General features: G+C 48.1%; 1 protein-coding gene across 5 annotated transcripts in view; it reads left to right on the forward strand.

Annotated features, from left to right (window-relative positions):
* Positions 1-14287, forward strand: part of tfg (trafficking from ER to golgi regulator) — a 211648-nt gene that overhangs the window by 10167 nt on the left and 187194 nt on the right. The window contains exon 2 of one of the 5 annotated variants that reach the window (XM_072513550.1): positions 9688-9773. The exons of 3 other annotated variants lie outside the window; for them this stretch is intronic. The gene's annotated coding sequence lies outside the window, so the exon portion shown is untranslated. Of the gene's footprint in view, positions 1-9687; positions 9774-13298; positions 13318-14287 lie in introns of those variants that run through there. One more of the 5 variants, XM_072513551.1, reaches the window with a different exon arrangement.

Here is a 14287-nt window from a genome sequence, read left to right on the forward strand (position 1 = left end):
GCTCCGCGAGATAGTCTAGGAACGGTTGCCACCGCCTGAAGAACCCCTGCACAGACCCTCTCAAGGCAAACTTTATCCTCTCCAGCTTAATGAACCCTGCCATGTCATTTATCCAGGCTTCCACACTGGGGGGCTTCGCGTCTTTCCATAATAGCAAGATCCTCCGCTGGGCTACCAGGGACGCAAAGGCCAGAATACCGGCCTCTTTCGTTTCCTGCACTCCCGGTTCGTCCGTTACCCCAAATAATGCCAACCCCCAGCTCGGCTTGACCTGGACTTTCACCACCTTGGACATAGTCCTCGTGAAACCCCTCCAGAACCCATCCAGTGCCGGGCACGACCAGAACATGTGGACGTGATTCGCCGTGCTTCCCGAGCACCTCCCACACCTGTCCTCCATCCCAAAGAACCTACTCAACCTCGCCCCTGTCATATGCGCTCTGTGAGTAACCTTAAATTGTATTAAGCTGAGCCTGGCGCAAGAGGAAGAGGAGTTAACCCTACTCAGGGCATCAGCCCACAGACCCTCATCAATCTCCTCCCCAAGCTCCTCCTCCCACTTGCCCTTTAGCTCCTCTACCGAAACCACCTCCTCTTCCTTCATCTCTTGATAGATCGCCGAAACCTTGCCTTCTCTGACCCATACACCCGAAATCACCCTGTCCTGAATCCTCTGTGCCGGGAGCAACGGGAATTCCCTCACCTGTCGCCTCACAAACGCCCTCACTTCCATATACCTGAACGCATTTCCCGGGGGTAGCCCAAACTTCTCCTCCAGCGCCCCATGGCTTGCAAACATCCCATCTATAAACCGGTCCCCCATTCTTCTGATCCCTGCCCGATGCCAGCTCCGAAATCCCCCATCCATCCCTCCCGGGACGAACCGATGGTTCTCCCGAATCGGGGACCAAACCGAGGCTCCCAACTCGCCTCTATGCCGTCTTCTCCACTGCCCCCAGATCTTCAACGTTGCCGCCACCACCGGACTCGTGGTGTACCGTATCGGCGAGAGTGGCAGCGGTGCTGTCACCAGCGCCCTCAGGCTCGTACCCCTGCAGGACGCCACCTCCAACCTCTTCCACGCGGCCCCCTCTCCCTCTTATTACCCACTTACGGATCATCGCTACGTTGGCTGCCCAATAGTGGCCGCACAGATTCGGCAGCGCCAGCCCTCCCTGTCCCTGCTACGCTCCAGAAACACCCTCTTTACCCTCTGGTCTTATTTGCCCACACGAAACCCATGATACTCCTACCTACCCATTTGAAAAAGGCCTTGGGAATCATAATGGGAAGGCACTGGAACACAAAGAGAAACCTCGGGAGGACCATCATTTTAACCGACTGTACCCTGCCCGCAAGCGAGAGTGGCAGCACATCCCATCTTTTGAAATCCTCCTCCATCTGCTCCACCAACCGCGTCAAATTAAGCTTGTGCAGGGCCCCCGAGCTCCCAGCCACCTGGATCCCCAAGTACCGAAAGTTCCTTTCCACCCTCTTCAATGGTAGGTCGTCTATCCCCCTTCCCTGGTCCCCTGGATGCACCACAAAGAGCTCACTTTTCCCTACGTTGAGCTTATAGCCCGAGAAGTCCCCAAACTCGCTTAGGATCCGCATGACCTCCACCATCCCCTCCACTTGATCTGCCACATACAGCAACAGGCAGTCCGCATACAGCGACACCCGATGTTCCTCTCCCCCTCGGACCAACCCCCTCCATTTCCTGGACTCCCTTTGTGCCATGGCCAAAGACATGCCAATGCAAACAACAAGGGGGACAGGGGGCACCCCTGCCTTGTCCCTCGGTACAGCCGAACGTACTCCGACCTCTGCCGATTCGTAGCCACACTCGCCACCGGGGCTCTATATAGGAGCCTGACCCAACTGATAAACCCCTCCCCGAACCCAAACCTCCGCAACACTTCCCACAGATACTCCCACCACCCGGTCGAAGGCCTTCTCCGCGTCCATAGCTGCCACTACCTCCGCCTCTCCCTCCACCGATGGCATCATAATCACGCTGAGGAGCCTCCCCACATTAGTGTTTAGCTGCCTGCCCTTTACAAATCCCGTCTGGTCCTTGTGAATCACCCCCGGGACACAGTCCTCTATTCTCGTAGCCAGCACTTTTGCCAGCAACTTAGCATCCACATTAAGGAGCGAGATCGGTCTATACGGCCCACATTGCAGTGGGTCCTTCTCCCGCTTCAGAATCAGCGGGATCAGCGCCCAGAACATTGTCGGGGGCAGGGTCCCCCTCTCCCTTGCCTCATTGAAAGTCCTCACTAACACCGGGCCTAGCAGGTCCACATATTTCCTATAAAACCCGACCGGGAACCGATCTGGCCCCGGGGCCTTCCCCGCCTGCATGTTCCCCAATCCTTTAACCAGCTCCTCCACCCCAATTGGCACCCCTAAACCAGCCACCTCCTACTCCTCCACCCTCGGGAAGCTCAGTTGATCCAAAAATCGTCGCATCCCCTCTTCCCCCGCTAGGGGCTCAGATCTGTACAGCTCCTCATAGAAGTCCTTAAATACCTCATTTACCCTCACCGCACTCCACACCGTATTCCCCCTGCTATCCTTAACTCCACCTATCTCCCTCGCTGCCACCCTCTTACGGAGCTGGTGTGCCAGCATCTGGCTCGCCTTCTCCCCATACTCGTACGTCGCCCCCTGTGCTTTCCTCCACTGTGCCTCTGCTTTCCCTGTGGTCAACATGTCAAACTCCATCTGGAGGCTTCGCCGCTCCCTAAGTAGTCCCTCCTCGGGGGCCTCTGCATATCTCCTGTCCACCTTTACGATCTCCCCCACCAACCTCTCCCTCTCCCTGCCCTCTCCTGTCTCCCTGTGGGCCCTAATGGAGATTAACTCTCCCCTGACCACCGCCTTCAACGCCTCCCAGACTACCCCCACCTGCACCTCTCCGTTGTCATTGGCCTCCAAGTATCTCTCAATGCACCCTCCCGCACACCACCTCATCCGCCAGTAATCCCACATCAAGACGCCACAGCGGGCGCTGGTCCCTCTCCTCTCCTACGGCCGAATACTCCGTTCCTTCCACTTTCGGGATTAGCGCCCTTCTCAAAATAAAAAAATCTATCCCGGAGTAGGCTCTATGTACATGGGAAAAGAATGAGAATTCCCTGGCCAGGGGCCTAGCAAACCTCCACGGATCCACTCCCCCCAACTGGTCCATAAACCCCCTAAGCACCTTGGCCGCAGCCGGCCTCTTCCCCGTCTTGGATCTGGAGCGATCTAATGCTGGATCCAGCACCGTGTTGAAATCCCCCCCCCCTATTATCAAGCTTCCTGCCTCCAGGTCCGGAATCCGACCCAGCATGCTCTTCATAAATCCGGCATCAACCCAGTTCGGGGCGTATACGTTTACCAGTACCACCCACACCCCCTGCAACCTACCGCTCACCATCACGTATCGACCGCCATTATCCACTACAATATTCTTGGCCTCAAACGACTTCCCCACCAGTATTGCAACCCCTCTGTTCTTCGCATCCAGCCCCGAATGGAATACCTGTCCTACCCATCCCTTTCTCAACCTGACCTGGTCTGCCACCTTCAAATGTGTCTCCTGAAGCATGAACACGTCTGCCTTCAGTCCCTTTAAGTGCGTGAACACTCGGGCACTCTTAACCGTCCCATTCAGGCCCCTCACATTCCAAGTTATCTGCCGGATCTGGGTGCTTCTCACCCCGCCCCCGCCGACTAGCCATCTCCTTTTCTAGGCTAGTCACGTGCCCGCGCCTCCCGAACCCTCCAGTCCCCCAGACGGCGGACCCCCGCCCCGACCACCTCTCCTATTTCCAGTTCCCCATTGGCCAATGCAGCAGCAACCCTATACCCCCCCCGCTAGATCCATATCTAGCTCTTTTGCTCCCCCATAACACTCCCGTAAGTCTGCTGACCCCGGCCTCTCCCGCATTCCCATCGAATCCCTCAGTGTGGGAATCCCCCCTCCCCCTCCTCCCTAGCAGTCAGTGTGCGCGCTCCTCCGACCCCCACCGCCGTCCTTCCCTAGCACGGGAAAAAGCCTGCGCTTTCTTAAGCCGGCCCCGCCCCCTCTGACGCAGCTCCTTTCCCGGCCTCATCCCAATTCCCCCATCCCCGGGCCTCCCCTCCCTCCAACACCGGCGCCCACACACTCCCACAGTCTCCCCATCAAATCCCTTCACCCATCCCCATCCAGCACCCAACCAAGGGAACATTCCCTACACGTAGTTAAAACCATATATACAGCAGACATCCCCCCACAACCACAGACCCTCAATTTGAGTCCAACTTTTCAGTCCATATAAAGCTCCAAGCCTCCTCGGGCGTTTCAAAATAGTGGTGCCGATCTTGGAATGTGACCCACAATCGCGCTGGCTGCAGCATACCGAACTTCACCCCCTTCCGATGGAGCACCGCCTTGGCCCGATTAAAGCCAGCTCTCTTCTTGGCCACCTCTGCACTCCAGTCCTGGTAGATTCGGATCTCCGTGTTCTCCCACCTGCTGCTCCGCTCTTTCTTGGCCCATCTCAAGACACACTCTCTATCCATAAAGCGGTGAAACCTCACCACTACAGCCCTTGGCGGCTCGTTGGCCTTGGGTCTCCTTGCCAGGACCCGATGGGCCCCATCTTGGGAAGGCTCCCGCACCCATCAGCGAATTGAGCATCGTGCTCACGTATGCCCCGGTATCGGGCCCCTCAACTCCTTCAGGGAGACCCAGAATCCGAAGATTCTTCCTCCTCAACCTATTTTCCAGGTCCTCAAATCTTTCCACCCACCTCTTGTGTAGCGCCTTGTGTGCCTCCACCTTCACCGCCAGGTCCAAGATCTCATCCTCGTTCTCCGAGGCTTTCTGCCGCACCTCCCGGATCGCCGCCCCCCCTGGGCCCTCTGGGTCTCCACTAGCTTCTCAATCGTCGCCTTCATTGGCGCCATAAAGATGCCAGAAAGATTTCCTTTATAGTGCCAGTAAAACATTGCCGGATCTGCTTTCAACTGGCACCAGCCTAACTTTAACAAAACTGACCTTACTGAAAAGTACTAGACTCTAGATGCATCATTCATTCCATATACACATTTGTTCAACTTCCAGAGTACCCCTTCTGTGTTCGCTGCCTCTTTCGGAGGATGGAGAAAAATGTCTCTTTGGAGCTGATGCCCCTGCAAAAAGGCAGCTTTTATATCTATAGATTTGTATTCCCATGCCTTTGTGGCTAATAGAGCCAAGAAGATCTTTAAAATAACCTTTCCTGCCGTAGGTGAATCTACCCTTAAATCCCGATTTTCTAAGTTTTCTTCAAATCCCCTTGCCACAAGCCTGGCCTTATAATCCGCAAGAACCTTTTCCGTACAAATCCATCTGTGGGATAGAGCTCTTTGCCCCCTATCCGGCATTTCCGTGTATACCCCAAATTCACTCCAACTGTGCAGTTCTTGCTGTTTGGCATCTTTGATAACTTTTTCATCTAATTTATTGGAAGCCACCAAAATCTCACGTGCATGTGGGCTTCTACTATTTGTATTCGTAGTCTTACTCATGTTCCGAGATCTTGATAAACTACGTCCCCTCTCCTGCCTGGTATCTCGTTCTGTACTGCTACTGCTTGATCTTTCCCTTCTGCTGTGGGATGTCCTTTCAATAGTTCTCGACCTTTTCCTGCGGACCTGTTCACTATCCGATGTACTATCAGAACTGGCACTGCGTTTCTGTGCCCTCCATTTTTGAACTTCGTTTTTCCAATCCATTGTCTTGACTCCCTCCCCTGAATGCTGTACATTCAACCAATGTTTATACTTTCCAGTGGCCTTCCCTGCTCTACTAATAACAGTTGCATCCTTCCATTGACTAGACCCTTCAGGTAAGTCTGTCACTTTTAGACCAACTTTTGGCATTTGCCCTTTTGGCAAAATGGCCTGTTCTAATTCATCAGAAGTGTTGTGTTCCTCTACAGAAACCCTGTCTATATCAGTTAACTTATCCTCATAGTTCTGCAACATGTGCGTACCAGATGACTCTGGTTCCTCGTCATGTCTGTCTGCTCTGTCTAAATTTGAAAATTTGTAATCTGTACCCATTATCCTTGATGAATGTACCCTAACAGTTTAATTACCATGTTGCAAAATAATTGTTTTGCCATCTATGCCTATGATCTTCCCTGGGCCTTTCCATTCATTAGAATTGTCTCCCTTATAGTATACCATGTCTCCTTGGTGAAAAACGGTATCTGATGGCCGTACATTATGTCTTAAAGCTCTGCGAATTCTTTCAGAGACTTCTGCTTCCAGAAAGGCTTTTCTACTGCTATGTAATGTGTTTAAATGCTCAGCAAAAGCAGAGCTAATTGTAGTTCCTTCCCAAGCTGGAGGCTGGTCATCTAAGATGGACTAATTGATAGGGACTATAGCCCCAACCATCTGCAATGAATTCTTTGCATGTACCGCCCATGCTAAAGCTGAATTTAACTTGCAGTTTGGTCTATCTGCCAAAATTTTCCAGAGCATGTCATCTATTACCGCGTGGTTTCTTTCACACACACCATTACCAAAATGGGCTTTCCGCAGCTGTATTCATAACTGTGATATTCACATTTTCACACACATCCCTAAACTCATCATTCGCAAATTCTCCCCCATTGTCCGTAAGGAATTTTGCCGGTGGGCCCATTCCTGTCCCTAGCCATTTTTCCATGATTTGATCCAGAATTACGCTCTTTTCTTTACTTTGTACAATCGTTGATTGACTAAATCTGGTTGCTAAATCTACAAAATGCAAAATAAATATATTATTGGCTTTATCCCAGATCTTAAGGTCCATGGTCACAATGTCGTTAAAATCCTTGGCCAAAGGTAAGGTTACTATCGGTCGTGCTGGTGTCCTGTACTTCCTACAAACTTCACAGCGATCACTAACCTGATCTATCAGTTTAGTATAGTCTTCATCCCTTACCCCTGCATCCTTTAATACATTTTTCAGCCTCCGAGGAGACGGATGCGCAAATTGCCTAAGCAGTTTTAATACAACAAGCTTTTTACCAGCTAAAGTCCCATTTTCAACTGCCATTAACACATCCTTAACAACTGTACGTGAAATATTTGTCAGTAATGGAATACAATAGTGTCCCGACTGTGTAAATTGTAAGTCCACCGTCTTTCCAAAAACTGTTGCCTTATCCTGTTCCATATCCAGTTTCATGTGTGCTTTCTTCGTTGACGGTCTGCTCAGAAGCAAAGGTATCTCACTTGATACAACATCCAGGCTACTGAAATGATTCACTTCGGCTATATTGCAAGGGATCACCACTCTTTTCAGCGACTTCAGAGTATTATCATCCCCAAACCTGAAACTTGTGGAACTTTCAAATTTCTTAACCTTGTTACGATTTCAGCATTCAAGGAGTCCAGGTAACATTTAAAAAAAAATATATATTTTTTTTTATTCTACATTTTCCTTCAAAAATTTACATCCCACCAACAAACAGTAAATGGTAACAAATACAAAATAAATCCCCTTAACAATACCAATGATCCCATCCTCCCACCACCCCAAACAACAGCCCACCTGTCAATATATGCATCCAATAAACCAAAACCTCCCACGGTGGAAACAAAAAACAGAGGAGAAAAAGGAGTCCGGGACCGCCCATGGTCACCATTGACCTAAATAGTCCACTCCCCATCCTCCCCTACACTCAACGCCATCCAGCCTCTGAAAGAGTACCGTACATGATACCCAAGAGTTGTACCCCCCCCCCCCCCCCCCCTTCCAAGTCTCCAACTCCTCCCGTCCACTGCCTCTTGTAAAACTCCTCCTCCCAACCTCGGTTCCTTCCCCCCAACTTTCCACCCCGGCTAGACCACTCGGACCCTGTTCTGCCAAGCTCCGATGGCCACAGCCCCTCCCCCCACCTCACTCCCGTTCACTGGCCGGCTTAAACCGGCCAGCAGGAGGCCCCCGCCCGGGTCCCTTTTCCCCTTGCCTGGCCCTAGGAAAGCCCAGAGATCCCCTTTTAGCACACACACCCTGCATATCCACCTACACCCCAAAGAGCCCTCATTTTGAGTGAAAGTCCCATCCCTTCCCTTGTCCAAATATGTACAACATTGGCTTCTTTAACCCCTACACCCACACACACTGAAACAAAAAAGAAGAAAATACAGTCATGAGGTTACATCGGCACATGGCCATTTCTCAATTTGTCAGTTCTGCACAGTCCTTCTGCCTTCGCAAACTCCTCCGCTGCTTCCGCCGTTCGAAAATAAAAGTCCCTGAGCTTATAAGTCACCCTCAGCTTCGCTGGATATACAATGCCGCACTGCACCTTGCTAATGTACAGTGCCCTCTTCACCCGGTTGAAGGCTCCTCGCCAACTCCACCGTAAAGTCCTGGTATACGCGTACACCAGCTCCAGCCCACTGCACCACCCGCTTCTGCTTGGCCCAGCTCAAGACCTTCTCCTTCACACTGTACCTACGGAAGCACAGAGTCACTGCCCTTGGCGGCTCACTCGCCTTTGGTACAGGCCTCCATGACCGATGAGCCCGATCCAGTTCATATCGGGAGGGATCGTCCCCCTCCCCCAGTAGTTTTGCCAGCATCGCGGCAAAATACTCAGTCGGCTTCGGTCCTTCAACTTCTTCGGGCAGCCCCACAGTCCTCAAATTCTGTCGCCTGGATCTGTTTTCCAGGTCTTACACTTTTCCTCGCAGATCCTTGTTAATGTCCATCACCTTCCGCATCTCCTTCACCATCGAGGCAAGTTGATCACCGTGCTGCAATAACGTCTCCTCCACTTCCTTCAGCGCCTCCCCTTGCTCTCGCACCTCCGCCACTGCGCTTGCCACCGCCGTCATCACCGGGGAAACCACCTCCTCCACCAGCGCACTCAAAACCTCCCTCATCTCCTTCCTCACCGTCTCCATGCATTTTGCAAACTGCCTTTCGAATTCCGCAGCCATCACCTTAGTTATTTCTTCAGCCGTAAGCAATGCGGCCTCCCCTGGTGCTCCAGCCTCCATTTTCTTTACTGACCCCGCGGTGACCTTTCCACTCCCCGACGGACTTTCAGCCACTTTTTTCACGGCCGTTTTTTTTGATAGTCTTCGACATTCCCCTCCTCTGTGCTGTCTCCCGACTTTTACTGCCTTCGCTGTCCCGAGGACCGGACGTTAACCCCCGACAATGCCGTTCCCGAACGGGAGCCCTCCCAACGTGCGGCTGTCTCCCGCTCGCCTTCACCGGAAGTCAGTCCAGGTAACATTTTAACCAGTCAATTCCACACACACTAGATGTGCAGCCACTGTCCAATACAGCACAATTGAACGATTCTGCAACCAACACCCTCATTACCGTGTAAAACTGCTTGTTAATAGGACAATGCCTTTTTTCAGGTCACTATCTTTTTCCTCTTCTGACTCCTCCGTGTCATGTGTCGCTTCAAACACTATTATAACGTGTTGGGCAGTTGAAAGCATAATGGTATTGAGAGTCGCATTGAAAACATCGATTTATCATACCCCGGATATTTCTGGGGTTCATCTTCCTATTGTATGTTCTAACTGGGTTTCTGTCTTCATACTTTTCGGGCCCCGATCTCCCTCTATAGTCTTGGAACCTGATTGTAGTTGTGCGATTTCGCCAACCTGTTAATAGTGTGTCTTCTATATTCTGCTTTATTGCAGGCTGACCTATTTGGGTCATCAGAGCCATCGGAATCGAATGTTCCCCCAGAAACTTTTTTAAAGCTTCTGTCATCTGATCGAATAAGGTATCCTTATCCGCAAACTGATCTCCTGTCAAAACCAGGAGCCTATCCATGTTGCTGACTCTAGCACAGTCAAGTAATTTAAAGGCCAACACAGACTGTGGAAATTCCAGGTTGTGTTTCTGCAGCCTTTTATATAGTCTGCCAAATTCCATTATATAGTCCTCCATGGAGAATTCCTCTATTTTCCAGAGCCTATCAAAATCCGACCATGCTTCATACGCACTTAACAAGTCATCCTTTTTATAAATCTTATCCATGTAACGTAATGGAATCTCCAGACCTCCTTCTCTAGTCTAACTCTTCCAATTCCAGCTCAGAAATCACTTTGCTTCAGATTTTACTGTCATAAGGTAAAGAAAGAGCCAATGCCATACCTTGTTTTCTCTTTCCCAAGGCAGTTATCTTAGTCCACATAACTACTGCACTTCTCCATTGAGCGTACAATCCCCTTTCAGAAAATAAGGGGGGTAGTCATATCTAGCCATCTTTATCCTCGGTTCAGCCATATTTTTGTTTTGTTTTTTCGGTGTAGATTCTCAGTAAATTAGTTTGTTATACTTTTAATATCTTTAACATAACTGATTTTAAAATAGTGTTGTTCGAATTCATGTTCTTTGATTTAAAACGTAAACCTTGTGGTTTCATTCTTTTAGAATCCAAAACCCCAGATATTTACTAAAAAATAACTTTACATGTTACCAGTCTCCACTGAGATCATAGCACTGAGTGTTACTTTGGATTTGGAGAGAAGGGAGTTGTCCTGGACAGTGATTGTCACAGTGTTCAATATGGTGGACCCCTCTCTGAAATTCCATAAAGGTGTAAGCTACTCAAAGGAAAACTGCTTTTGTTACAGAAAAAGATTTGAAACTGGTACAAAACTAAAACAACTTGTTATTAAATAATCAAACAAACAACAGATAATTGAAATACAGTACACTGAAGAGTTTATGTTTGCACCCAGAACATTGCATACTCAGCCGAAATGTGCTAAAGAATTGATGACCCTTTAGAACCGAGAGCAACTCTCAATTTCATGCTATTTTTTTTCTTTATATTGCTGACATTCTAATTTTGCTCTTTTTTCAGTCTCTTGTTTTACTTGGGTTTTCTTAATTTTCTCCCCATTTCTTGTTCCTGTACTCACTTTCCAATTTTTACTCTCCCATGCTGACATGCTTTCTGCTGTTTTCTCAATCCGTTCCCGTCACCCTCCATTTCATTGTTTGTACCACAGATCCTTTGGTTTTGTTGTTAGATGCAGGAAGATAGACTGAACACATGCAATTTTGGACAGTTGAGAATTGTCAGCATCTCTCAGTTGACAGAACTTTCTTCTGGCTCGGGAATTTTAGGTTTCTCTGGAGAATTGTTTCAGTTGAGACAAGACCATTTGTGTTTGACCCGATAAATCAGTTTCTTATGCAATTGGTTTATTTTCAAGCTGGGACCCAATTTCATGGAGGCACTGTCAACTTTGAGACAGAAGATTGTGGATTCAAGTGCCACATCATTAAACTGCTCCACAAATTCCCAGTTGATTACCAGTAATATGATCAAAAACCAGGTCCAAGAGAAAGATGGTGCATTTCTATTACTCCTTTTACATCCTCTAAAGAGTGTTTTGCAGTCAATGTAGCACTTTTCAAGTGCAGCCATTGTTGTACTGTTGTAATTTGTACACCACAAAGAGTTATATGGTCAGGAAATCAGTATTGGATATTGGTGAGGGTAAATATTGGTCAGGCCACTGGGAAAACACTTCTGCCTTTCTTTGAATACTATCATGGGAACCTTTACATCCACCTGAGAGGATAAATAAGGCCTTGGTTTAACGTCTCATCTGAAAGAAGGTTCCCTGCAGTCCTTAACTAAAAGAGAGGTTCAACTGATTGTAGAAGACGTTAACCATTAAAAAAAACATTTAATAAAATGCAAGCTGCACTTCAGTTCAATATTATTACTTTAAAATTGAGAAATATAATGTATCAATGGGTTCCAGTTTGAAAATCTATGATTTGAAACTAATGGAAAATCCAGAGTTGCTTGATACAAATTTACGTCAGTCCGTCTCCACTGAATCCTAACCCAGATTCTGGGTGGCAAAACAACTTGTCCTTGACTGATGTCATGGGCCAGGGTTTAGAGGACCCCCAAAGTGTATCATGGAATTCAGCTGACCCACAACTTTTAATAGATTGTGATATGTGGAGCACACGGCCCACTCTACAGGTGTGGTTGCAGCAGAAATGGAAAAGTATATTTTAAAGCAAAACAATGTTTATTCTATAAACTCAAGTTAACCTTTTTAAAACATACAGTGAACATCTTAGCAACCATTAATTCAAATACAACCCCCAAAGAATACACCAAGTACTCCTTAAGCTGTCCTTTTAACATCCATAAGACTTAAAAAAGAACTTTTAACAGAAGCACATCAGGTTAAAGTCACTACTGAGAGCAGTTATTAGGTTTAAATCACCAAAGGATCGATTTACAGTTTTTAAGATTACAGAGAGACTAATACCCCTTCTGGCTGTGACTGCAGCTATGCAGCTCTGATAACGAAACTACAACACACTCCGCAGCAAACTGCCTAAAACGAAAGTAAAAAGCTGACAGACAGCCCAGCTCCACCCACTCTCTGACATCACTGCAGTAATAAACACCCATTTCTTAAAGGTACTCTCACTACAGATATTTATATACACACCCATTTATAAACACCCATTTCTTAAAGGTACTCTCGCATGACACTGATCACATTACTGGCAATAAGCTGGGAATTTGTGGAGCAGTTTCATGGTGTGGTACTTGAATCCACAATCTTCTGGCTCAGAGGTGACAGTGCCATGGCTAATGCTGTATAAATTCGTTATGTAGCCTAAATGCTGCCTTTTATTCAAACATATCTTACAATTAACCAGTTTGGAGAGTTGCTGCATCGGTGTAGTGACATGCCAAGTAATTATCCTCTTTGTGTCTGTCGTTTCCTGCGCTGAGAGTGGTTGGATCAATCCTTGACCCTATCTGATGCAGCTTGATGTAGTCTGCCCGACCTGACATGGCCCTAACCATCAGGATGAAACAGCCTTTCAACGATCTTTCACAATGAATGTGAGCCACATGAATTGTTAGCCCTTTCTCTACACCTTCATCATATAGATGGGGGCCGGTTTAGCTCAGTTGGCTGGATGGCTGGTTTGTGTTGCAGCACGAGGACAACAGTGCGGGGTTAGTTCTCGTACCGGCTGAGGTTATTCATGAAGGCCCCGCCATCTCAACCTTGCCCCTCACCTGACGCGTGATGATTCTCGGGTTAAATCGCCACCAGTCAGCTCTCCCCCCTCAAAGAGGAAAGCAGCCTAAGGTCATCAGGGACGATGGCAACTTTATCTTTTTTTTACATCAAACAGATCTCCAGTCAAAACTAAGAGTCATGAGTGACCTGCACAAATCAATCTGACTCACCAGATTTCCAGTCTACTAGCTGATTCTTTGAGATCCGATCTCACAACTTGTGAAGTAGGCTGCTGATGGCGAGGTATTGGTGATTTTGCATTATACATTAATAACACTCTAGGAATACAGGGCAAATGGAATTTAAAAGTTAGATTACTACTTCTGTAATCAAAGTGATGCACGTAACTACAAAAAACTAGCCCTCAATGCCAGCAAAACTAAAGATCTGGTCATTGACTTCAGAAAGCAAAGTACTGTATCCACCCCTGTCAGCATCAACGGGGCTGAGGTGGAAATGGTTATCAGTTTCAAATTCCTAGGGGTACATATCTCCAAAAATCTGTCCTGGTCACCCATGTCGACGCTTCCACCAAGAAAGCACAACAGCGCCTATACTTCCTCAGGAAACTCGGGAAATTTGGCATGTCCACATTAACTCTTACCAACTTTTACAGATGCACTATAGAAAGCATCCTATCTGGCTGTATCACAGCCTGGTATGGCAACTGCGCGGCCCAAGACCGCAAGAAACTTCAGAGAGCCGTGAACACAGCCCAGTCCATCACACAAACCTGCCTCCCATCCATTGACTCCATCTACACCTCCCGCTGCCTGGGAAAATAATCAAAGACCCCTCCCACCTGGCTTACTCACTCTTACAACTTCTTCCATCGGGCAGGAGATACAAAAGTCTGAGAACACGCACCTCATCGACCGGTTTATAATCTGTTGATACTTCCCCAGTGTCCATTGACTCCCTCAATCGTTCAGTTGTTAGCATTTCTCCTCTCTATCCTTTCTTAACACACACTGCCACAAATGCAATTTCTTTCTCACCTCTCAAAACGATTATTTATTACATGACCTATTATGGAAATAGAAAATACAGGAGAAACTGAGCAGGTCTGGCAGCATCTCTGGACAGAGAAAAACCGAGTTTCCGAACTAGAGTCATATTGGACTCAACATTAACTCTGTTCTCTCTCTGTCTCTCTCTCTCTCTCTCCCATTCAGCTGTTGTCTGCTTTGCTGTTTTTTCATCATTTTCTGTT

The sequence above is a fragment of the Scyliorhinus torazame genome, chromosome 8, assembly GCF_047496885.1.
Source record: "Scyliorhinus torazame isolate Kashiwa2021f chromosome 8, sScyTor2.1, whole genome shotgun sequence".
Classification (NCBI taxonomy): domain Eukaryota; kingdom Metazoa; phylum Chordata; class Chondrichthyes; order Carcharhiniformes; family Scyliorhinidae; genus Scyliorhinus; species Scyliorhinus torazame.